Raw genomic sequence first — 24,534 nt, 5'->3', positions numbered from 1 at the left:
AGCTGTTGCTATTTTTCTATTGACAAATTAAATTGTCAGTGGTGGTGGGTTTGTTTGTATGCATGAGTTGTTGTGGACTATGTTGTAAATAAAGTAAAAAAAATTACCGGGTATTTACCGTATTTTTCGCTCTATAAGACACACCAGACCACAAGACGCACCTAGTTTTTGGAGGAGGAAAACAAGAAAAAACATATTCTGAATCTCAGAAGCCAGAACAGCAAGAGGGATCGCTGCGCAGTGAAAGCAGCAATCCCTCTTGCTGTTCTGGCTTCTGGGATAGCTGCGCAGCCTGCATTCGCTCCATAAGACGCACACACATTTCCCTTTACTTTTTAGGAGGGAAAATGTGAGTCTTATAGAGCAAAAAATACGGTATTTATTTTTTTTAAAAAAAGAGGGAGAAGAGGTTCTTGGATTAGATAGGCCTTTGGCCTGATCCAGCGGACAGGCTTTCCTTCAGTTCTCACGAAAGTGCAAGACTCTGATGGCCCGGGAACTCCCTGGAGCCAGTCGTGGGACTCATTCTGCTCTGTGATTAATAGACTCTTTTACTCTGTTGCATAGCCTGGTTTCGTCTCCCCACAGTGACTCCCCCCGCAGCCCCCGCGTTGGGGTAAGCCGCCGTTAATGAGGCTGCCTGTTCTTTGCGACTTGACAAGCCCCAGTCTGGCTGGCTCCGTCACGAGCTGGACTTCGCGGGAGGTGCAGAATTCAATCTATATGCAAATGTGCGTGCGGGGGGGGGGGGAAATAAAGAAATAAAAAATTAGCAGAGGTTGGGGCTGATTGGATCGGTTGTAATGTAAAGAGACAGAACACGTGTACGAGACGAAAGGGCAGGGGGTTAGAGAGAACGGGGGTGGAAAGGCAATGTGAGCCTGGCAACCGGAACAGAAAATGGATTACGCTTGGCCGTGCTCTAACCGCTAGGCTCGGCTGCCCTCCAAAGCACCGGGATGATGCTTATTTATTGCACTTGCACCTCGCTCTTCCGTCCGGCAAAATCCGGCCCCTTCCTCAAATGTTCCAGCCCCACGGGCAGGGAACATTCATAGGATCATAGAATTGTAAAGTTTTAAGGGACCCCGAGGGTCATCTAGTCCAACCCGCTGCTAAATTCACAGCTAGTTCTGGGGTCTTCTGGTTTTACAGGGGGGTAAAGGTGAGGTCTTCATGTCAGAGGGGAACGTGGGTGGGTCCAGGTCATTGTGACAGATGAGGGAGTTGGGGATCTTTAGCCTGGAGGAGAGAAGACTCAGAGGTGATATTATGATGATAATAATAATAATAATAATAATAATAATAATAATAATAATAATAATAATAATAATTTACACCCCGCCCATCTGGCTGGGCTTCCCCACCCACTCTGGGCGGCTTCCAACCAAATATTAAAATACAGTAATACAGTGGTACCTCGGGTTAAGTACTTAATTCGTTCCGGATGTCCGTACTTAACCTAAAACTGTTCTTAACCTGAAGCACCACTTTAGCTAATGGGGCCGCCGGAGTACGATTTCTCATTTTCTCAGTTCTCATCCTGAAGCAAAGTTCTTAACCCGAGGTAATATTTCTGGGTTGCGGAGTCTGTAACCTGAAGTGTATGTAACCCGAGGTACCACTGTACATCAAACATTAAATGCTTCCCTAAACAGGGCTGCCTGTTTCTGAGAAGCCTGGGAACAGCTTTGACTGGCCGGCTAAACCAGGTGAGGGGAGCTGATGGGTCTCAAACCCTTGATAAGTTAGTGCATGGGCTTGGGGGCAGGATCCGGCCCAATCACCTTCTCAATCCGGCCCGCAGATGGTCTGGGAATCAGTGTGTTTTTACATGAGTAGAATGTGTCCTTTTACGGTGGTACCTGGGGTTAAGAACTTACAGTGCTGCCCCGCAAGACGAATGCCTCGCAAGACGGAAAACTCGCTAGACGAAAGAGTTTTCCGTTTTGGAGGTGCTTCGCAAAACGAATTTCCTATGGGCTTGCTTCACAAGACGACAATGTCTTGCGAGTTCCTGCGGGTTTTCCCCCCCTTCCCCCCTTTTTCTAAGCCGCTAAACCGCTTATCAGCTGATCCGATCAGCAGATAAGCCACTAAAAGCCACTAATAGCGCTAATCCGCTAATCCATCAATGGGCTTGCTTCGCAAGACGAAAAAACCGCCAGACGAAGAGAATCACAGAACGGATTCTTTTCGTCTTGCGAGGCACCACTGTAATTCGTTCCGGAGGTCCATTCATAACTTGAAATGGTTCTTAACCTGAAGCACAATTTAGCTAATGGGGCCTCCTGCTGCCGCCGCCGTGCGATTTCTGTTCTCATCCTGAAGCAAAGTTCTTAACCCGAGGTACTATTTCTGGGTTAGCGAAGTCTGTAACCTGAAGCGTCTGTAGCCCGAGGTACCACTGTGTTTCAAATGCATCTCTGGGTTATTTGTGGGGCCTGCCTGGTGTTTTTAGATGAGTAGAATGTGTGCTTTTATTTAAAATGCATCTCTGGGTGCTACAACAGCGGCGAGAGTCTTGATAGCACAAGGATGGAAGAATGAGGAAACCCCGACAAAAGAACAGCGACAAGAAAAATCGATGAACTATGCAGAACTGGCTAAATTGACATACAAATTGTGAGATAAGGACAACTGTGACTTCAAAGAAGAATGGGAACTTTTTACAAATTACTTGAAAAGACAACAACAAAATGAATTGGGCTCCTTGGCAGGTTTTGAATCGACATACACAAATTTATTGATTGTTAACATAGTATATAGATAATATAAGGATTTATACAATTTTACGGAGAACAATATGAGTTGAGAAATCAGAGAGAGGAGCTGAGGGAAGTCTCGGGGAAGGAGGGAGGGTTTGATGGAGAGGTGGGGGGGGGAAAGGGGGGAAATAATGAATATGAGATGTTTTGATATTTTGTTATGTTGAAATTGTTAATTTTTTTTTTAAAAAATCATCTCTGGGTTATTTGTGGGGCATAGGAATTTGTTCACCCCCCCAAAAAAAATATAGTCCAGCCCCCCCACAAGGTCTGAGGGACAGTGGACCGGCCCCCTGCTGAAAAAGTTTGCTGACCCCTGAGTTAGTGACTTTCCCTGCATGGGAAGATGGGCAGATGGAGCAGACGAGATCAACACATAGCTGTCAACTTTTCCCTTTTCTTGCGAGGAATCCTATTTGGAATAAGGGAATTTCCCTTTAAAAAAGGGGAAAGTTGACAGCTATGGTCCAACAGTGCTATGGTGACAGCAGCCACGAAATTAAGAGATGCCTGCTTCTCGGGAGAAAAGCAATGACAAACCTAGACAGCATCTTAAAAAGCAGAGACATCACCTCCTTGCCAACAAAGGTCCCTATAGTTCAAGCTCTGGTTTTCCCAGTAGTGATGTATGGAAGTGAGAGCTGGACCATAAAGAAGGCTGATCGCCGAAGAATGGATGCTTTTGAATTCTGGTGCTGGAGGAGACTCTTGAGAGTCCCATGGACTGCAAGAAGATCAAACCTCTCCATTCTGAAGGAAATCAGCCCTGAGTGCTCACTGGAAGGACAGATCCTGAAGCTGAGGCTCCAAGACTTTGGCCACCTCCTGAGAAGAGAAGACTCCCTGGAGAAGACCCAGATGTTGGGAAAGATGGAGGGCACAAGGAGAAGGGGACGACAGAGGACGAGATGGTGGGACAGTGTTCTCGAAGCTACCAACGGGAGTTTGACCAAACTGGGGGAGGCAGTGGAAGACAGGAGTGCCTGGCGTGCTCTGGTCCAGGGGGTCATGAAGAGTCGGACACGACTAAACGACTAAACAACAACAAAGGGTCCAACAGTCAAGAAGGCAGTTTCTGCACCTGCTTTAGAGGGAAGTGAGAGGCAGGTTTTGCTCATCTCTGATCTAGGAGAAGGAAGACTCTGACCCTAAACCCACCTCTGTTGCCCTTTAGGATATCTTTGGGAGAAGCAAAGGCGCAGGAGTAAACCCTTCACAAATACACTAACTGTCCCTAAGACGGTTGGATAGCGCCTTGTACGCCTCCTTCCAGCAGCTCCGGACCCTCCCAGTGTCCCTGTTTTCCAGGGACAACCCTGGATTTACAGAAGTCATCCCAGTTTCTGATTTGATCCCAGAATGTCACGCTTTTCCTTAGGACGTCCCTATTTCCATCACAGAAATGTTGGAGGGTGTGGAATTACCGTATTTTTTGCTCTATAAGACTCACTTTTCCCCTCCTAAAAAGTAAGGGGAAATGTGTGTGCGTCTTATGGAGCGAATGCAGGCTGCGCGGCTATCCCAGAAGCCAGAACAGCAAGAGGGATTGCTGCTTTCACTGCACAGCGATCCCTCTTGCTGTTCTGGCTTCTGAGATTCAGAATATTTTTTTTCTTGTTTTCCTCCTCCAAAAACTAGGTGCGTCTTGTGGTCTGGTGCGTCTTATAGAGCGAAAAATACGGTATGTGACCGCTATAGAAGGCAACTGAAGGCAGCCTTGTATAGGGAGATTTTTTAATGCTTAATGTTTTATTATATTTTTATAAATTTCTTAATGTTTAATGTTTTATTATGTTTTTATATATGTTGGAAGCTGGCCAGAATGACTGGGGCCAACCCAATCAATGAGTGGGGTATTATTTTTAATAATAATAATAATAGAACAGAATGTTCCCATTTTTGTTGAAGAAATGTTGGAGGGTGTGGAATTATGTGACCCCCCCCCCCCAAGCCAAGGAGATAAGTAACTATACAACCTTTAGAAGGCAACTTAAGGTAGCCTAGCATAGGGAAATTTCTTAATGTTTAATGTTTTATTATGTTTTTATATAAGTTGGAAGCTGGCCAGAGTGACTGGGGCCAACCCAGTCAATGAGTGGGGTATTACTACTACTACTACTACTACTACTACTAATAATAATAATAATAACATTCTTATTCTTATCAACCTGGACACTGAGGTCCAGCTCCGAGGGCCTTCTGGTGGTTCCCTAACTGCGAAAAGCCAAGTTACAGGGAACCAGGCAGAGGGCCTTCTCAGTGGTGGCACCCGCCCTGTGGAACTCCCTCCCACCGGATGTCAAAGAGAAAAACAACTGCCAGACTTTTAGAAGATATCTGAAGGCAGCCCTGCTTAGGGAAGCTTTTAATGTTTGATGCATTACTGTATTTTAATATTTTGTTGGGAGCCGCCCAGAGTGGCTGGGGAAGCCCAGCCAGATGGGTGGGGTATAAATAATAAATAATAATAATAGTAATAATAATAATAATAGAATATTTTCATTGGAGACATGTTGGAGGGCATCCAATTCCTGCAGTCTAACTGGCTCCCATTATTATGTCTTGCTCTGCTTTCCTTAGGACCACCTCAGCAATGTCGAGACGGGGGGGGGGGGGGGTCTTGTCGTCTGGGCAGCCCGGGACCCCCAGACACGCTTCCCAGGCTTGCACCCCGCAAAGGAGTCACCCTCCACTGTCTCTCTGCTCCCCCTCCATCCCGACTCCCCCTTCTGCCTCCTGCCCCCAGCCCTGTTTTCCATTTTGCAGCACGCCTCCGCCTCCCCTGATTTATTTGCTTTTCAATATTGTCTGCTGCTTTTGGCATTTCTTTAAAGTGGAAACCCGGTATATAAATGAACAGACGAACAGATCTGATGCCTCGCTAGCTATTAAAGAAACTGGGCTCGCAAGACGAGGCCTGGTTTCTCTCGTCGCATTTCCGTAAAATATATGTAAACGCGGCACATCCAGTGAGTAACAGTAGATTATTCCTTGTTTTAGGGAAACCGACAGCAGCAAACTTAATTCTGAGACAGCGTTCCCTCGGGGAGGGGGGGGAGCTTGCTTTCCCGCCCCCAAAACTCTTGCCACCCACACAGACCACATTTTTTACCGATGTGTATATGATTTGTAGCTGGTGCTTCTTTTAAAAAATTTATCGCAAAGCGTCTCCGTTGAGGAGGCACCAACGTCTTCCGTGGGCTCCAGTATAAAGGTAGTAGCTGAGAAAAGATTCCCAAGTCATTTAGCAAACACGCCGGCCTAGGACATGAGAACTGATGGACCTCCAATGAAGCTGAATGCTGGAAGAGGAAAGGAGGTCCTTGGCCAAGCAGCGCATTGTTGAACTATGGAACTCATTGCCACAGGAGGACGTGATGGCCACCCTCTTGGATGGCTTTAAAAGGGGATTGGACAAATTCATGGAGGAGGAGAGAGCTATCAATGGCTACCAGTCACGATGGCTGTGCATTGCCCTCCACAGTTGGAGACTGCAAAGCTTCTGAATACCAGTTGCTGGAAATCGGGGGAAGGGGGACAGAGGTTTTGTGTTCGAATCCTGCTTGTGGGTTTCCCACAGGCATCAGGTTGGCCGCTGTGAGAAGAGGATGGTGGACTCGTTGAGCCCTTTCTGCCCTGACCCTGCAAACACTGCTTATGTTTTTTTTAAAAGGCGTTTACTATTCCCCCATCAGATTTATTAAAGACTATTAAAATGTGGGAATGTTCAAGGATGCAGGAGAGGATATATTGTTTTATTATAGCATTTCCAACTTCTGTTAACAAGTTCACAATTTAGCAGACTAACATTCCCCTTTTTAAGCTCGCAGCGGATGCGTTTGCTCAGGCTCACTAAAGCCTCTATAATAACTGTTCTGGTATTTCCCCCTTACTCCCTCATAAAAGATAAGACGCGACACAGTCTTCTATAAAAGTATATAAAGGTTTACTCACACATCATTCTGTTCACAGTTGGATCCCAGAAGGCAGACTTAGCTTAGAAAAGTAACACACATCTGGAAACTATCTCCTAAGGAGACAGTCCCTTTGTCCTCTCTTGACTGGAGGCCAAGAGAGCATCTTTGGCTAAGCAGATGTTGCTTCTTCGATGCATGTAGTCAAAGAGAGAGAGATGGCTGCCCTGCCCTGTGCTTTTGTCGTTACCTGCACAGGTGAGGCCACGCCCACCTCTAGTCCCATGCAGAGGAAGTCTGTCCCAGCTCAGAAGGAAACAGGAAGTTTACCTGCTGGCTAGACAAACATTCCTCCCCATGTGTAAACATGTTCCCTCTAGGAAGGTTGTACTTGACTGCTCTTGTGTTTCACATCCCACAAAAAACCCAAACAAACTTCCAGAAGTATAGGGGCAAAGCATCCCAATTCTATAAACCCTGACAACTGGGAAACACTGGCCTGCGAGTGCTCCAGTTGGAGAACAGCCTTTACCAAAGGCGTCATGGGCTTTGAAGACACTCGAACTCAGGACGCAAGGGAGAAACGTGCTAAGAGGAAGACACGCTTGGCAAATCCACACCGTGATCAACTCCCGCCCGGAAACCAATGTCCCCACTGTGGAAGGACGTGTGGATCCAGAACTGGCCTCCACAGTCACTTACGGATTCACTGTAAAAACCGTGTTCATGGAAGACAATCCTACTCAGCTACGAAGGATCTGCAAAGTCAATTTGGGGAGTAAAGTTTCTGTAAAACTCCCTGTTCTTTGCAACACCCCCCTTCTTAGTATCTTTTAAGTCTTCCTGGCAACAGGGATGGAGACTCAGAAACTCCAGAGGGGTTAATCTTCTTTCAAATTTGCTGAGGCGGTAATGAACCTTTCATCTCCTCTTCCCTATCAGGCTGAGATCAAGGAGCAAAGCCCTGTCACGGGTCGGATTCCCCCTGCCCTCCCCTCCTTTTAGGAAACCCTGAGAGAGAGAGATGCTTCTTGCAGGTTTCTAGGGCAACTTGTGCTTGGGAAGAGACTCGGGGACTTGGCAGCTGTTGACAGCTGTCTCTTCCGCCTAACCTCCTTCTTGAGTGGCGTGGAGCGGAAGTTTTTCTGATCTGCTCCCCTGCCAGGTATGCCTTCCAAACGCCTCGGGCTTCCTCAGGCATTTTCAGATCTGTCAGCAAAACCAGCAGGAGAAGGTGTCTGCAAATCGCACACATTCCCAGATTTGTCTTGGCTCTGTCAGGTTCAGCCATTCTCGCTGGGCAGGAGAAGAAGAGGATCTGTGTCCAGATTCCTTCCTTCCTTCCTTGCCGGCTTGCTTGCATGCTTTATTTATTTATTTATTTATTTATTTATTTATTTATTTAGTATCCCACTACTGACACCATTGTTGTTTTTAATCCATTTAATCATTTTTTTCAATGCAATCAACAACCACAAAAAACACATGCAAGAAAAATAAAGCGAGATGAGCGCCGCAACCCCAGAGTCGGCCACGACTGGACCTAATGGTCAGGGGTCCCTTTACCTTTACCTAATATATAGTTACATATATAGTTATTTCATTTTTTTTTAAAAAAAGGAGGGGAAAGAAGACCCAGGTAACTACGGACCGGTGAGCTTGACATCAATATCAGGGAAGGTCCTAGAACAGATAATTCAGCAGTCAGTCTGTGAGAATTTAGAAGAGGATGCTGTAGTTACTTTGACCCAGCATGGTTTTCTCAAAAATAAGTCATAGAATCATAGAACCCTAGAGTTGGAAGAGACCACAAGGGCCATTGAGTCCAACCCCCTGCCAAGCAGGAAACACCATCAGAGCACTCCTGACATATGGTTGTCAAGCCTCTGCTTAAAGACCTCCAAAGGAGGAGACTCCACCACACTCCTTGGCAGCAAATTCCACTGTCGAACAGCTCTTACTGTCAGGAAGTTCTTCCTAATGTTTAGATGGAATCTTCTTTCTTGTAGTTTGGATCCATTGCTCCGTGTCCGCTTCTCTGGAGCAGCAGAAAACAACCTTTCTCCCTCCTCTATGTGACATCCTTTTATATATTGGAACATGGCTATCATATCACCCTTTAACCTCCTCTTCTCCAGGCTAAACATGCCCAGCTCCCTTAGCCGTTCCTCATAAGGCATCGTTTCCAGGCCTTTGACCAGACCAACCTGATTTCTTTTTTTGATGGAATTACAGACTTGGTGGACCAGGGAAATGCTGTGGACTTAGAGTATTTCTCATGACCCCTAGTTCTGAATACGCCCCATTTGCAACCAGAGATGGGTAGCGGAACGTGCTGCCGTTACTCAACAGAGGATGATTCCATTATTCGTGTTTTGAACTTGGAGTCCAGTCCAGCTGTCACTTCCTTAATTTTGAATGTCTATAGGAGGCTGGCTATGTATCCCCATCGGGAAAGGCAAAGGCACTCTGCACATGCTCCATGGCCTGGTTTGTTATTGCAGGTGCATTTTGCTACGCGACATGCATGCAACGCATTAGTGTTGGATTTTTGCTGGAGCATCCGCGCATCATTCCGCTTTGCTTCTGATGCTCCCCCCAAAGTTTCTTTCCAGTGGAGATAATTGCGTTATGGCAGGCAGAATAGTGAGACTTTGGTGGTATGCAAAGTAGCAGGATTCTAGTAGAGAAAATCCTGCTGGAAGAAGCGCCATCCAGGTTTTAATTAGCGTCGAGGGCTTGGCAGCTGGAACAGGAGGGCTTGATTGCCAGAAAATGTAAAGCACTAAGAAATGAAAGGGCTTTTGAGCAGCATGTGTGCTCGAATTTCTTTCTGCACTGCAGGGGGTTGGACTAGATGACCCTTGGGGTCCCTTCCAATTCTACAGTTCTGTGATTCTATGGTTCCTTCTCATTCTATAGCTAGTGTCTCTGTGAGAGAGGGCCATAGCTCACTTGTGGGCAGTGCCGGATTTACGTATAAGCTAAACAAGCTCTAGCTTAGGGCCCCACTTTCTTGTGGGCCCCCAAAAAATTTAAAGGGGGGAAAAACCCCCTGGATGTACATTTCCAAAATATAAGATAAAAAAGAAATAAAATAAAAACCTACGTACAGCAACAGTGTTTTGTGTTGTATAGGCTCCTGTTTGTTATGTGCCAATGGCTTGAGATGAGGTCCGTAATGACCATCTAAGCATATATTCAACTCACAAAAACAGGGACCATTTGTTGTTGACAAAGGACAGCTGGACATAGAAAGGGCCGCGTTACCTTCAGGAGCTGAGGGCCTCATATAGTAATAGTAATAGTAATAGTAATAGTAATAGTAATAGTAATAGTAATAGTAATAATAATATTAATACCCCACCCATCTGGCCGGGTTTCCCGAGACACTCTGGGCGGCTTCCAACAAAATATTAAAATACAGTGGTCTGTTAAACATTAAAAGCTTCCCTAAACAGGGCTGCCTTCAGATGTCTTCTAATAGTCTGGTAGTTGTTCTTCTCTTTGACATCTGGTGGGAGGGCATTCCACAGGGCTGGTGCCACTACTGAGAAGGCCCTCTGCCTGGTTCCCTGTAACTTCGCTTCTCGCAGGGAGGGAACCGCCAGAAGGCCCTCAGAGCTGGACCTCAGTGTCCGGGCAGAATGATGGGGGTGGAGACGCTCCTTCAGGTATACAGGACCGAGGCTGTTTAGGGCTTTCAAGGTCAGCACCAACACTTTGAATTGTGCTCGGAAACGTCGTGTGAGCCAATGTAGATCTTTCAAGACCGGTGTTATGTGGTCTTGGCGGCCACTCCCAGTCACCAGTCTAGTCTATTCTGGATTAGTTGTAGTTTCATCAAACCTATATCTGGCCCTGCCCATATGCCTGAAATCCTGGGGAGTTCCTGCTTAGCCAGTATTAAGCTTAGCTGGAGTTCCTCTTCACATTTGGGATTAGGAAGGGAGGGGGTGTCTTCTGAAGCAGAAACCTTGACTTTCCCGGAGCGTTGAGCCCCGACACCTCTTTTCTTGAGAAATCAAGCAGCGGAGATTGGCACATCCCACACCCTCCTCCTCAAATAATGAATTTGAGGCTTTGGGAGAGCCTCAGCGGAGTCAGGTAGAATGGAAATGACACTGTCATTTCTTTTTTCCTCATGCATTTGCAATGTGCCAGTCCTTGTGACTTAAGCAGCTAACGTAGCCATTCTTGCACTCTGCCTTAACAGTGGCTGTGTTGTGGCGGAACCCCTGGCTGTGGAGATGACTGGCGCCCGATTCCCTGGGAATTACAAAGCTTCTGGATTTGAAAAACAGAGACTTGTACACCGTCACAATACCCTTGGAACGCCTCTGCGCGTGCCTGTCTGTGCGCAGAAAGATCCCTTTAATCCTTGCCATTTACAGGACGGCCCTGGTGTTAAATCTGAATCTTGAAGCCATCATTGAATTTATTTGTGTAATCTCCCGTTCACACATTTGCATGATGTGAGTGTACACATCTTTTTAAAATGCATTTAATTTATAACTCGATGGAAAGCGCCCGGGGTTGGGCGGCGCTCTTTTTTTTTTTTAATATAAAGCATAAGACAACGCGAAGGGGGAAGAATAACTCTCCATATTTTAATTTGTTATGTCGAGCAAAAGCATGCGTATGCCTGCCAGCACCAAAACGTTATCCCGTATTAAGAGGGTTCGTCATCTTCCTTGTCAGTTGGCCCCAGAGGCAGCGCTGCCGAGTCACGGTCTTCGAAATTCAAGGCTTCAAGAAACCCTCACTACAAGGATCCAGTCTGCTGGAGGGAGCCCCCGGCCAGGTGCCCTGGGAAAATAGGATGTTGCAGAAGATGTTGAGCATATGAAGCAAGCTGCATTATATTAACTCAGACCAGCATCTGCCCCAGCATCTACTACCCTGAATGATGGTGACTCAGGAAGGTCACAGGCAGGGGTCATAGGGTACAAGGCTGGGAGCCCACCAGTAGATGGCGCCATAGTAAATGACGGTATCCACATACAGTCATACCTCTTGTTACCTTTGCTTCAGGTTAAATCTTTTCAGGTTGCATCCTGCAGTGACCTGGAAGTACGGGAAAGGGTTCCTTCTGGGTTTCGCCACTCGCGCATGCGCAGACACTCAAAGTGACGTCACGCGCATGCGCAGAAGCGGGTTGCGTTCTGCTCATGTTGCGAACGGGGCTCCAGAACGGATCCCGTTTGCAACCAGAGGTACCACTCTACACAGAAGTACAGTGGTCCCTTGGTTCTCAAACGCCTTGGTACTCAAAACAACTTGGAACCCAAACACTGCAAATTCGGAAGCAAGTGTTCCGGTTTGTGAATGTTTTTTCGGAAGCCGAACGTGCTCCGTTTTGAGTGTTACACTTCTGACTTGAGTGCCACACTACTGTTTTGAGTGTTACTCTGAGGTCTCTCTGTTTTTGCTATTTATTTTGCATTTTTGTTTTTGCGGCTCTTTTTGTTTTGTTTTTGTGTTTGTGTGGATCCCAGTTCAGCTACTGATGGATTGATTGTGTGTGTGACTGCAGTACATTGTTTATTGCTTTCATTTTATGGATCAATGGTCTCGTTAGATCGTAAAAATTCATGTTCAGTTGCTGTTTTAGAGGTTGTTTTTAAAGTCTGGAACGGATTAATCCGTTTTGCATTACTTTCTATGGGAAAGCGTGGCTTGGTTTTGGAACGCTTTGGTTTTGGAACGGACTTCCGGAATGGATTAAGTTTGAGAACCAAGGTTCCACTGTAATGGCACCGCTCTGACCAGACCCTATCTGGAGTCCTGTGGACACCACAGTTTAAGCAGGGCATTGACAAGCTGAAAGGTGGGCAGAGGAGGGCAATCAAAGTGACCACAGGCCTGGAAGCCAAGAAACCAACAAAAGAAGAATGGCGAGAAAAACTGATGCAATACTGTATGCTGAAATGGCAAAGTTAACTGGAAAACGTAGAGACAAGGATAATAGAGATTTTTTTTTTTTAAAAAAAAAGACTGAGAACCATTTATGTTGCACCTACAGAAAAACTGTAAAGATGTGGACTCAGTAAACATTTACAATTAACAGCATAGAAATTAAAATGGGAAAATAGCAAAGTGCAAGAGGAAATATGAAAATAAGTGGGGTATAAAAATGTTAAGAATATAATAATACTTAGGTTAAAGACTGCATATTAAGGTAGAATAAAACAAGCAAGGGAAGCAAATATTCAAAGAACCAGAAAATGAAGTTGAGGGAAGTCGTGGAGAGGGGGGAAATGGTTGGGGATTTATATCATGTTTTGTTTTTGAGATAATGTTGACTGTGTTTGATTAAATAATTTTTTATTGAGTTTTACAGATTTTAACAAAAACAAATAAAACAAAGATCTGGAAGCGAAGATGGGCTGGAATAGATTGAGGACTCTTCCGACTCTACAATTCTGTGGTTCTATGAGTCCAGCGACATCTACTTCTGCTGCATTGACTATGCAAAAGCCTTTGACTGTGTTGACCACAGCAAACTATGGCTAGTTCTTAAAGAAATGGGAGTGCCTCATCTGTCTCCTGAGAAATCTCTATGTGGGACAAGAAGCTACAGTTAGAACTGGATATGGAACAACTGATTGGTTCAAAATTGGGAAAGGAGTACGGCAAGGCTGTATATTGTCCCCCTGCTTATTTAACTTATATGCAGAATTCATCATGCGAAAGGCTGGGCTGGATGAATCCCAAGCCGGAATTAAGATCGCTGGAAGAAATATCAACAACCTCAGATATGCAGATGACACAAGCTTGATGGCAGAAAGTGAGGAGGAATTAAAGAACCTTTTATTGAGGGTGAAAGAGGAGAGCGCAAAATATGATCTGAAGCTCAACATCAAAAAAACGAAGATCATGGCCACTGGTCCCATCACCTCCTGGCAAATAGAAGGGGAAGAAATGGAGGCAGTGAGAGATTTTGCTTTCTTGGGCTCCATGATCACTGCAGATGGTGACAGCAGCCACGAAAGTAAAAGACTCCTGCTTCTTGGAGAAAAGCAATGACAAACCTAGACAGCATCTTAAAATGTAAAGACATCACCTTGCCAACAAAGGCCCGTATAGTAAAAGCTATGGTTTTCCCATTAGTGATGTATGGAAGTGAAAGCTGGACCATAAAGAAGGCTGATCGCCGAAGAATTGATGCTTTTGAATTCTGGTGCTGGAGGAGACTCTTGCGAGTCCCATGGACTGCAAGAAGCTCAAACCTCTCCATTCTGAAGGAAACCAGCCCTGAGTGCTCACTGGAAGGACAGATCCTGAAGCTGAGGCTCCAAGACTTTGGCCACCTCATGAGAAGAGAAGACTCCCTGGAAAAGACCCTGATGTTGGGAAATATGGAGGGCACAAGGAGAAGGGGACGACAGAGGACGAGATGGTGGGACAGTGTTCTGGAAGCGACCAGCATGAGTTTGACCAAACTGTGGGAGGCAGTGAAAGACAGGAGTGCCTGGCGTGCTCTGGTCCAGGGGGTCACGAAGAGGCGGACACGACTAAATGACTAAACAACAACAACATGAGTCCAGCATTCAACAGAGGCATCGCCCCAGAACCTGCCAGCAGTGTGAAGGCACGTAATGCAGTAACAAAGACGGCGGTGCATCTGAGCATGAACAAAGTGCAAGAGCAGAATGGAGTGGAGGAGCTTGTGAGGCAGAAAGTGTGTCAGCCTGGAACGCCGGCAGAACCTCGCTTGCAAAGTTAAACCTCTCAAATGCCCCAGGACTAACTAGCCAGAAACTTGCGCAGAACAGGCACGTTTCCCCCCGCAGAGCACCTGTTTTATTAAGAGCAACTGACAGGCCTATTATTCCCATGTCCCCGAGATTCCTAATCAGACATGCTTTATACAGGATTATTTGGGTCTCGTGGAGCCAGCCTCTGTTTCTCTCTCTCTCCCCACCCCTTGCCCTCAATGCACCACAGTTCCCAGACAACCCATCTCATGCGCCTTGCTATGGACGCTGGGTTATTAATCCCACTCACGGCCTCTTCTCCCAGAGGCCAGTTTGGTGCAGCTGCCGATATTAAATTGGGAGGGAGGGAGGGCAAAGGGAAGAGGAGGGAGATCTCTTTAGAGCTTAGCAATTATTTCCCTGGCTAGGAAAAGGGAGGGGAGGAGGGAGAAGAGGAGGAGGCTGGGAGGCAGAGATCAGGAGGGGGGGGGGTGTCCCAGGGCTGATGGGAATTGTAGTATATATTTATCTATTACATCTATCCCCCCCAAATTTTTTAATTCATTTTATAACACAAATAAAAAACACAAACAGAAAAGACAAACAGTACAAACAAATTCGTGTCATATCCTTATTTTTCTAAACATTCTTAGGTGGGCTTCCCCAAGTCCCACCTATCTGATTTTCATTTTCATCTTTTAGCAGTTTAAAAAAGGTAAAGGGACCCCTGACCATTAGGTCCAGTCGTGGCCGACTCTGGGGTTGTGGCGCTCATCTCGCTTTACTGGCCGAGGGAGCCGGCGTACAGCTTCCGGGTCGTGTGGCCAGCAGGACTAAGCCGCTTCTGGCGAACCAGAGCAGCGCACGGAAATGCCATTTACCTTCCCGACGGAGCGGTACCTATTTATCTACTTGCACTTTGACTTGCTTTCAAACTGCTAGGTTGGCAGGAGCAGGGACCGAGCGACGCGAGCTCACCCCGTTGCGGGGATTCGAACCGCCGACCTTCTGATCGGCAACTCCTGGGCTCTGTGGTTTAACCCACAGCGCCACCCGCGTCCCCTTTAGCAGTTTACATATATCATAATTTCTAACCATCTTTTTTTAAATCACACTTAAAACAACTTCATGTTTTATCACTTACAAATAATACTATTTTAAACTACCCTGTCTTCTACTTCTAACCCTACAGCCTATATCCACTTCTCAGATTTAAATTTTAACTTATTTTTTCAAACATTCCTTAAACTTCTCCCAGTCTTCTTCCACCGTCTCTTCCCTCTGGTCTCGGAGTCTCCCGGTCTGTTCGGCAAGTTCCATATATCTGTCTATTACATTTCTCAAAGGAACTCAAGGTGTTAGCACACAGTTCTCCCCCTGCCCATTTGAGCTTCACAACATCCCTGCGAGGTAGGTTCGGCTAACTGGCCCAAGGTGAGCTTTACGGGTGAGTGGGGATTCGGAGTCTAGTGTCTCCTGGGTCTCTAGTCCAGCGCTCTAACCACTATGCCACACTGTCAGTGAATGGCAAAGGCTGCTTTTATCTGCTGCTTTTTCTTCTCTGTAAAATTCCACACTCACCAGGGCGGCAGCTTCTGTTTCTGAGTGGTGGAGGGTGTGTGTGTGTGTGTGTGTGTGTGTGTGTGAAGGAGCAATTTTCTGTTAAACGACACAAGTCAAAGCAGCGCTGGAGGTCAGCAACTGGCAGGAGCTTCGGAACAAACACATTCACCCCTGGCCCAATCGCCTTGCAGTTACCATCACTTCGCTGTGCATAACGCTGTGCAATCTTTTTTTTCCCCCAATGCAAAAATTAGACAAAACTTTATTTGCAGCTTTGAGTGGGAGTGCGTCCATATGCAAACTCTCCTCCACTTCCTGTTCTTTGAGATGATGGCAGGGAAAATTCATTAACACAGAGACAAGATGAAGGATGCTGGTATATGGTCCCCAGATCTGAATAGCAAGGTGGATAAGAACCTAAATCCACTTAGTCGAGCATCCTAGTCCAACACAGTCTCCTGTGGGAGGAAATCCCTCACTTTAGCTATGCACTGCGTGAATAAATCCTATCGTTTATCTGTCCAGAATATACAGAATTTGGCTTCTTTTCAATAAGAGATAGAAATAGATATTTTTTTCTTTGTTTCCCAATATGCATGCAGAGCGTATTGGACGCAAAGAAGCATTCTTGCAGATTTCCCAGGGAGCAATATATTGAAACACCCCCCCCTCCCAGTTCCTGCTAACTTTCCTGCAAGAACTTCACTGCTCAGCTTCTCCCAGGCAGCTCAGATGCAAATTGCCTTCCTCTCATCTGGAGAAGCAATCTGCGCTGGGGATCTCATTTCAAGCAACAGAGAGAGGTCCTCAGCTATCAGGAGACCGGCTCTCCTGTCGTTAATTCCCAGTACTTCTTCACACAGAACATAGTTAAACTATGGAACTCACTGCCACAGTATTGATTGGCCATGGATGGCTTTCATGGAGGAGGAGAAAAATTCACGGAGGGGACGGCTGTCGATGGCTCCTAGCAAGGATGGCTCTGTTCTGCCTCCACGGTCAGAGGCAGCGATGCTTCTGAATTCTGGCTGCAGGAAATCGCAGGAGTGCAGAGTTGCTCTTGGGTTCAAATCCCGCTTTCTGGTTCTGCGCAGCCACAGTGATAAGAGGATGCTAGAATAGGTGGGCCTTGGTCTAATCCAGGGGTCAGCAAACTTTTTCAGCAGGGGGCCAGTCCACTGTCCCTCACACCTTGTGGGGGGCCGGACTACATTTTTTTTTGGGGGGGGGGGAATAATGAATTCCTATGCCCCACAAATAACCCAGAGATGCATTTTAAATAAAAGGGCACATTCTACTCTTGTAAAAACATGCTGATTCCTGGACCGTCTGCGGGCCAGACTGAGAAGGCAATTGGGCCAGATCCGGCCCCCGGGCCTTAGTTTGCCTAAGGTAAAGGTAAAGGGACCCGTGACCATTAGGTCCAGTCGTGGCCGACTCTGGGGTTGCGGTGCTCATCTCGCTTTACTGGCCGAGGGAGCCGGCGTACAGCTTCCAGGTCATGTGGCCAGCAGGACTAAGCCGCTTCTGGCGAACCAGAGCAGCGCACGGAAACGCCGTTTACCTTCCCGCCGGAGCAGTACCTATTTATCTACTTGCACTTTGATGTGCTTTCAAACTGCTAGGTTGGCAGGAGCAGGACCGAGCAACAGGAGCTCACCCTGTCGCGGGGATTCGAACCACTGACCTTCTGATCAGCAAGTCCTAGGCTCAGTGGTTTAACCCACAGCACCACCCGCGCCCCATTAGTTTGCCTACCTATGGTCTAATCCATCGTGCTCTTTTTATTTTCTTATGAGCTCCCACCCCAGAGATCCTTTTTACAATTAAGGAATATTCCTGGGACTTTCTGCAAGCGAAGCCTGCTTCCCTGCTGAGCTAAGCTAAGCCGATCCCTGATTCTGATGAATATTCCCATGTAGGGGGAGGCAGAAGACAGACCCCCCCCCATAGTGGTGCTTATGAGAGCACTCAAGATTTTGCAATATCTGCATCCCCACGTGACGCCGCCGTTAGGACGTTGCAGGTTTCAATGCCCAAATAAAATTGGATGCTTCAGATAAGACCCACTGTCTTTATGCTAGCAAGCTTCTGAGCTACACAGAACCACCACCCTCTTTCCCATTTCTGTGCCACATACAGGTTGCGGCCAGGAGGTGCTTGGGGGGGGGGGAAGGGAGAGGATCTATTAATATATTTGCTGAGCCAGCCGGCCAGGCTTAATCCTGGCATGAAGTGCTGACTCCCCCAAACCTACCCAAAAACTGGGTTACTGCCATGGCTGAGTTCCTTCACATTGGGAAGAAAAGCAGGAGGGCGGGCAGGAGAGGCCTCATCCTGCACTCCTGGAAGGAGATGCTGGGGAAACTACGCTGCTTATAAATCTGTTGCCGTAGAGCAGCGGGCAGCGAAAGGACACCTCAGATCTCAGGGCTGAAAGTTAGAATCATTGAATTGTAGAGTTGGAAAGTCGTTTAGCTTTTTTCCCTTTTATTTTAGGAAACCACCAACATTTTGAGCATTTTGGGGGAGACCTCCACCAAAAATTGTGATTTTAAGCTGTGGGTAGGCAAACTAAGGGCCCGGGGGGGTCAGATCCAGCCCAGTCACCTTCTAAATCCAGTCCGTGGATGGCCCGGGAATCAGCGTGTTTTTACAAGAGTAGAATGTGTCCTTTTATTTAAAATGTATCTCTGGGTTATTTGTGGGGCATAGGAATTCTTTCTCCCCCCCCCCCTAAAAAAGAAACATAGTCCGGCCCCCCACAAGGTCTGAGGGACAGTGGACCGGCCCCCTGCTGAAAAAGTTTGCTGACCCCTGTTTGAAGCTGTTTCCCGCTGCTTTTCAACGCATTGACATACATCCGGTTTCCCCTGACATTTTGCCGATTTTGGCAGAATCCTTTCCTGATGCCATTTTCACACCCGAAAACCAAGACATGTCAGGAATAGCAAGCCTAGCCTGGGTGAATTTTTGCATAGAAAGAGACAGTGTAGTGTAGTGGTTCAAGTGTTGGACTAGGGCCTGGGAGAGGCCAGAGTTTGATATTTTTTTTAATAATAAATTTTTATTGATTTTCCATACAATTATACATTTTTATCCAAAATACAACCAATTGTCTCTTTTTTGAACTTCCTTCAGCGTCTCTGACAATCATCCGTATTTATAACTTTAGTTACACATTCCCTTCTTTCGTATTGCCATTATACTTCCCTTCTCCCACTATTTCATAATAACAATACTTCTCTATTTTTACAGTGCCTCTTGAAATCCCACTAGCGTTGTGTTCATGCCACATATGTTTTTCAGATAATCTACGAACTTTCCCCAGTCTTCGATGAACTTTTGCTCTTTGGTGTATCTGATTTTCATAGTTAATTTATCCAGTTCCACATAGTCTGTCAATTTCAATCTCCATTCTTCTATCGTCGGTATTTCCTCTTGCTTCCATTTCTGGGCCAACAAGATTCTGGCTGCCGTTACTGCATATTGGAAGAATTTACAGTCTTTTCTTCTTATATCCTTTCCTAAAAGAAAAGCCTCCGTTTTTTTTTTACAAAAGTATATCTTAGCATTTTTTTCATTTCATTGTATATCATTTCCCAAAAGCTTTTCACTTTCTTACATTCCCAGAGACCAGAGTTTGAATCCCGCCACTCAACTATGAAACTCTCTGGAGGTGACCTTGAGGGTTAGAAGAGGGTCGTTGTGGGGATTAAATGAGGAGAAGCATGCATGCTACTTTGAGCTCCTTGAAGGAAAAGGTAAGATATTTCAATGGCTGCAGGTTCTTGTGTTCATGTGCTGCTCAAAGGTATCTCTGTCTGGTTGGCTGCTGTGAGACCAGGACGCTGATCCATCTACTTATATCATGTTCTTCTGTAAGTTCAATTGTTCCTATTGGTCCTAATGCTAGCACATTTGCAAAGCTAAGCAGGGTCCGGTCTGGTTTCAAGTTGGATGGGAGACCATGTGTTGAGATTCTTGCATTGCAGGGGGTTGGACTAGATGACCCTAGAGGTCCCTCCTATTCTATTATTCTAACGCTGCGTTTCAATAACCCGCTCTGGGACCTTTGTTGTTGTTGTTTAGTCGTGTCCGCCTCTTCGTGACTCCCTGGACCAGAGCACGCCAGGCACTCCTGTCTTCCACTGCCTCCCGCAGTTTGGTCAAACTCATGCTGGTCTCTTCGAGAACACTGTCCCACCATCTCGTCCTCTGGTGTCCCCTTCTCCTTGTGCCCTCCATCTTTCCCAACATCAGGGTCTTTTCCAGGGAGTCTTCTCTTCTCATGAGGGGGCCAAAGTCTTGGAGCCTCAGCTTCAGGATCTGTCCTTCCAGGGAGCACTCAGGGCTGGTTTCCTTCAGAATGGAGAGGTCTGATCTTCTTGCAGTCCGTGGGACTCTCAAGAGTCTCCTCCAGCACCAGAATTCAAAAGCATCCATTCTTCGGCGATCAGCCTTCTTTATGGTCCAGCTCTCACTTCCGTACATCACTACTGGGGAAACCATAGCTTTCACTATACAGACCTTTGTTGGCAAGGTGATGTCTCTTGGCAGGGATACTGGAGTGGCTTGCCGGTTCCTGCTCCAGGTGGATCACGTTTGGTCAAAACTCTCCACTATGACCTGTCCGTCTTGGGTGGCCCTGCACGGCAGAGCTCATAGCTTCTCTGAGTTATTCAAGCCCTTTCACCACGGCAAGGCAGTGATCCATGAAGGGGCATGGGACCTTAGGGAGAAGGAACGCAGCAACCAGTCTGCCCTGGGTGCCAATGATGGGTGCGTGTGAGCGTGCAAGCCAGCTAGCCCCCTAACCTGGGTGGGGCTTCTGCTGCGCCTTTAAGAGCCGGCGGGGCGGGGCGCCCGGTGCCTGGTCCGGAGCCCAGAAGCCGCCCTGCTTGTTCGCCAGCGCAAGCCAGAAGGAGGCGCTCCCTGAAGGCGCGGCTGCTGGCGCCGGGCATCCTGGGCCAGGGAGCCCGCGCCGGGTCTTGCGGGCTGCCGGCTCCGGCCCTCTCCATCTGCCCTCGGCGGGGCCATCCTGCCGGCGCGCTCCCTGCATCCCTCTCTCCATCCCCCGCATCTGGTACCCATCGCCTGGCAACCTGCATCCTCCATCCTCTGCGGATGCTCCGCTCTTGCCCCGCCGACCTCGAGCCCTAGAACCCCCGGGATATTTTTCCTCTTCCCTCCTCGGGGGGCTTTCTTCACATGCAGCGCCCGGCTGAGAGGGGCACGCCGCTGTATCCCCCCACCCCGCTCCAAGCTGCGATGCCCACGGTGGGCGTGGGCCGCCCATCCCCCAGCGGAGCAGCCTCGCTGCCCGGCAGCGCCCAAGCCGCCCTCTTTGGCTTCTAGAGAGATCTGCAAGGGCGATAGAGGAGCAGCGCTGTGGGGAGGGGGGGCAGAGGACAGGAGAGCCCCCCGGGGGACGCGCACCCCGTGCAACATTAACTCTTTGTCCGCCGCCGCGGAGGGATTGCAGACGGGAGAGATGGTGGTCGCCGCTGGTTGATTTTATTATGCATTAAACGTGCGCGTATATCTTCTCTGCTATCCGGGGCTGCTAACCTAACGAGCGAGAAAAAGGGGTTTTCTGGGGTCCCCTGGATGGCCGCTGCGAAGAGAAACCTCTGGGCAGTTTTGCAAGCTCCACGCCCTGGTGGAGAGAGGGAGATCGAGAGAAAGAGAGAGAGAAAGAGATCCCTTCCCCCATCTCCATCTTCCTCATTGGAGACCAGCTGAAGGAAAGCAGAAGGAATCCCTCCGTCGGATGGCTCCCAGGGCTTGAGGATCGCTTCCGAAAGGTGAACCTAGGAAGACCTTGCAGGAAGGAGATGGGCTTTGCTCTTTGTTCTGGACAGCATCGTTTCAGGATGTGAAGCGGCGGGCACCTCTCCTGGCGCAGCGGCGGCGGCGGCGAGAAGACCGCTGCCTGGGGACGTCCAGCGCATCTTTTGCACCGGGAGCCTGGCAGAAGGCAGCGAGGCTGGCGCGGTGGGCTTCGAACTCCCCTCTCCCCGCTCTGTAGCTCTACAGATCTTATTTAATCGCAGGGCATTTTGGCCAACCGGGGTGCCAATGGGCACTCTGCCTGGCATCCCTGGCGGTGCAGTGCTCTCCTCCGAACGGGCACACCGGTTTCCCCGATGGGAGCCGGGCTCCCAGTTCTAGGGACTTGGAGGAACTGGGATGGATGGTGGAGCAGCTGCCCTAGGAACCGGCCGCCGTGGGGAGTGAACCCCAACGCCTATGGGTCCCTGGAGCTGCAGAGCAAGGTAGGTGCGTTGCTGGGCTGTCGGGGCTTCTTGGCACCCAAAGACTCCTCCGGAGATTTGGAGCGCAAGCCGACTTGTCTGGGATACCGAGGGAGCTGGGTGGGGGTATTGGCTCTGGAGATACGGTTGTAAAAAAATAATATATATATATATTTGTAGCATGCTCTGCCTTGTGGGTCTTGCAAAACCTTGCCCAAATAGGAATCTATGTTGCTAAAGAGCTCTCAGTTGCATCCATCGGCTAGAAACATTTTTTGGAGGGAGTGGATTTGCGATAGATTTGGTTTTCTTTTTTCTTTTTTGAGGAGTTGGAGGAAGAACCAAGATTTTAACCAGATAAAGGTGGTTTTCTGAGCATGTGCAGCGTGCATTTGCTTTGCCACTGAATTCCTGTGCCCACTGAGGCCTCGCCCGACTGTGGCCATTTAAAAAAAAAATCTGGAGGGTGAGGAAGAAGAAATAGAGCATGTGCAGAGTGCCTTTCCCCATCACTGCTCAGTAATCCTTGCAAGGGCCATGAGAAGTGATGGGGAAGTCCTATACCACCTCATCCCCTTCCTGTCGCCTTGATTTTTTTTCCGCAGTCCATCCCCCCCCCCTCCTGCCCTGTTCATTAAAAACAGAATTATTCTAATCTACTCTTTCACGATGGGTGTGTGTGTCACACACTAAGGAGACGGATCAGTGGAGATTAAAATAAAAGGAAATTAGACACAAATAAGAACTCTCCAAATGGCCATCAAACCCTTGGCTCCCGAGGATGATATTGCTATCGATTACTATGGGATGTAATTTGCATGCCCAAGTGCTTTACAGCGACTGTCTTCTTAACAAAGAGGAGTGATTAAGATGCTTTAGAGATCACCCCCCCCCCGCCGTAAAATGGGGGGTTTTAATTATTGAACTCTTGGGTTTTGTTTTGAGATCATTCCTTCAAAGCCCTTTGAGCGAGGAGATGGGAGCGCACAGTGATTCATAATAATATGATCTCCCCTTTTTGTGGCTGCGCTCACAGAGAGAAGTTGCTTTCCCCCCTTCTAAAACAAGCTAGAAGGGAAAACATCGCTTCCTCCGGACTTTGAAATTGTACTGCCCCCCCCCACTGCGTGGGGCGAACCCCCAAAACCCTTGCAGTGTGGGAGTGACGTGTGTATGTGTGTGTTTTTGCGCCTTGCCCTTCCTGGCACCCCGAAATTCGCTGCCCACTCTTGCCGGAGTTGCTAGGAGAGCTGAGCCAATGAAGCGAGATTAAGGAAATTTACGAGATTTCAGGAGCGTGCTGTCTCTATATCTGTGTGATATAAGGTGTGGCAAGTGACTGAAAGGTTTTTTTCCCTTGTTCCTGAGCCCAGGTTTCCATCTCGCTTCGTTTGGATGGCTCCAACTCTATTTCTCCCACAAACACTGATTTTTTTTAAAAAAAATTCAGCCATTTGGGACCTGGTGACTTTTGCATTATTATTATTATTATTATTATTATTATTATTATTAACCCACCCTTCATCCTAAAGTCTCAGGATGGGTTGCAACGATAAAACACAATATTTAAAACAGTTTAAAACAGTGGGGTGTAATGGTTAGCGTGTTGGAATAGGAGCTGAGAGACCAGGGTTCAAATCTCCCACAAGACATGAGTGGCTGCGACTGTGTGTGTGTGTGTGTGTGTGCAATCACTGCCTCTCAGCTGACCCCCCTGCACAGGGTTGTTAAATAAAGAGGAGAACCATATATTACATCACCTTGAACTCACGGGAGAAAAAGGATATAAATGCAACCAACAAATAAATAATAATAATAAACTTGCAATCACAAAAATCAGGCGGGTCCTAAAAATATACGCCCCAAGTGTCAAAAGCCAGGGCAAAGGGGCTTGCCATTCCCAACCCCCCCACCCCAAATTTCCTGCAAGCAGAGGGCCAGAATATTGGGCTGTAAGTATTATGAGAATGTACGCTGTTGAGCAGCTAGTTTAAGGCAGACTTTGCTAATCTGGTGCCATCCAGATGTTCTGGGCAACAACACCTATAAACTGCTGGGAGTTGTAGCGCACAACATCTGGAGGGTGCCAGATTGGCAAATGATGGGTTAAGGGAAGAGGCTGCTTGGCTCTTTCCTCTGACAGGGACAAGAGGGTATAGGGCAGCGTTTCCCAAACTTGCTTTCTCCAGCTGTTTGGGGACTACAACTCCCATCATCCCTGACCACTTCTCTTGCTAGCTAGGGATGATGGGAGTTGTAGTCCTAAAACAGCCAGAGACCCAAGTATGAGAAGCACTTGTATAGGGACACAATCCACACATCTGCAGCACAC

The 24,534-nt window shown here is 47.6% G+C and overlaps 1 protein-coding gene across 1 annotated transcript in view; it reads left to right on the top strand.

Moving 5' to 3' along the window:
- The first annotated feature begins 20,864 nt into the window (after nucleotides 1-20,864).
- Nucleotides 20,865-24,534, top strand: part of LOC308590349 (leucine-rich repeat and fibronectin type III domain-containing protein 1-like protein) — a 70,434-nt gene continuing 66,764 nt past the window's right edge. The window contains exon 1 of the mRNA XM_081200340.1: nucleotides 20,865-22,223. The gene's annotated coding sequence lies outside the window, so the exon portion shown is untranslated. The remainder of the gene's footprint in view (nucleotides 22,224-24,534) is intronic.

Source organism: Podarcis bocagei (assembly GCF_964188305.1).
Source record: "Podarcis bocagei genome assembly, chromosome: 7".
NCBI lineage: Eukaryota > Metazoa > Chordata > Lepidosauria > Squamata > Lacertidae > Podarcis > Podarcis bocagei.
The sequence above is the reverse complement of the archived record's forward strand: the minus strand, read 5'-3'. Positions and strand labels throughout refer to the sequence as shown.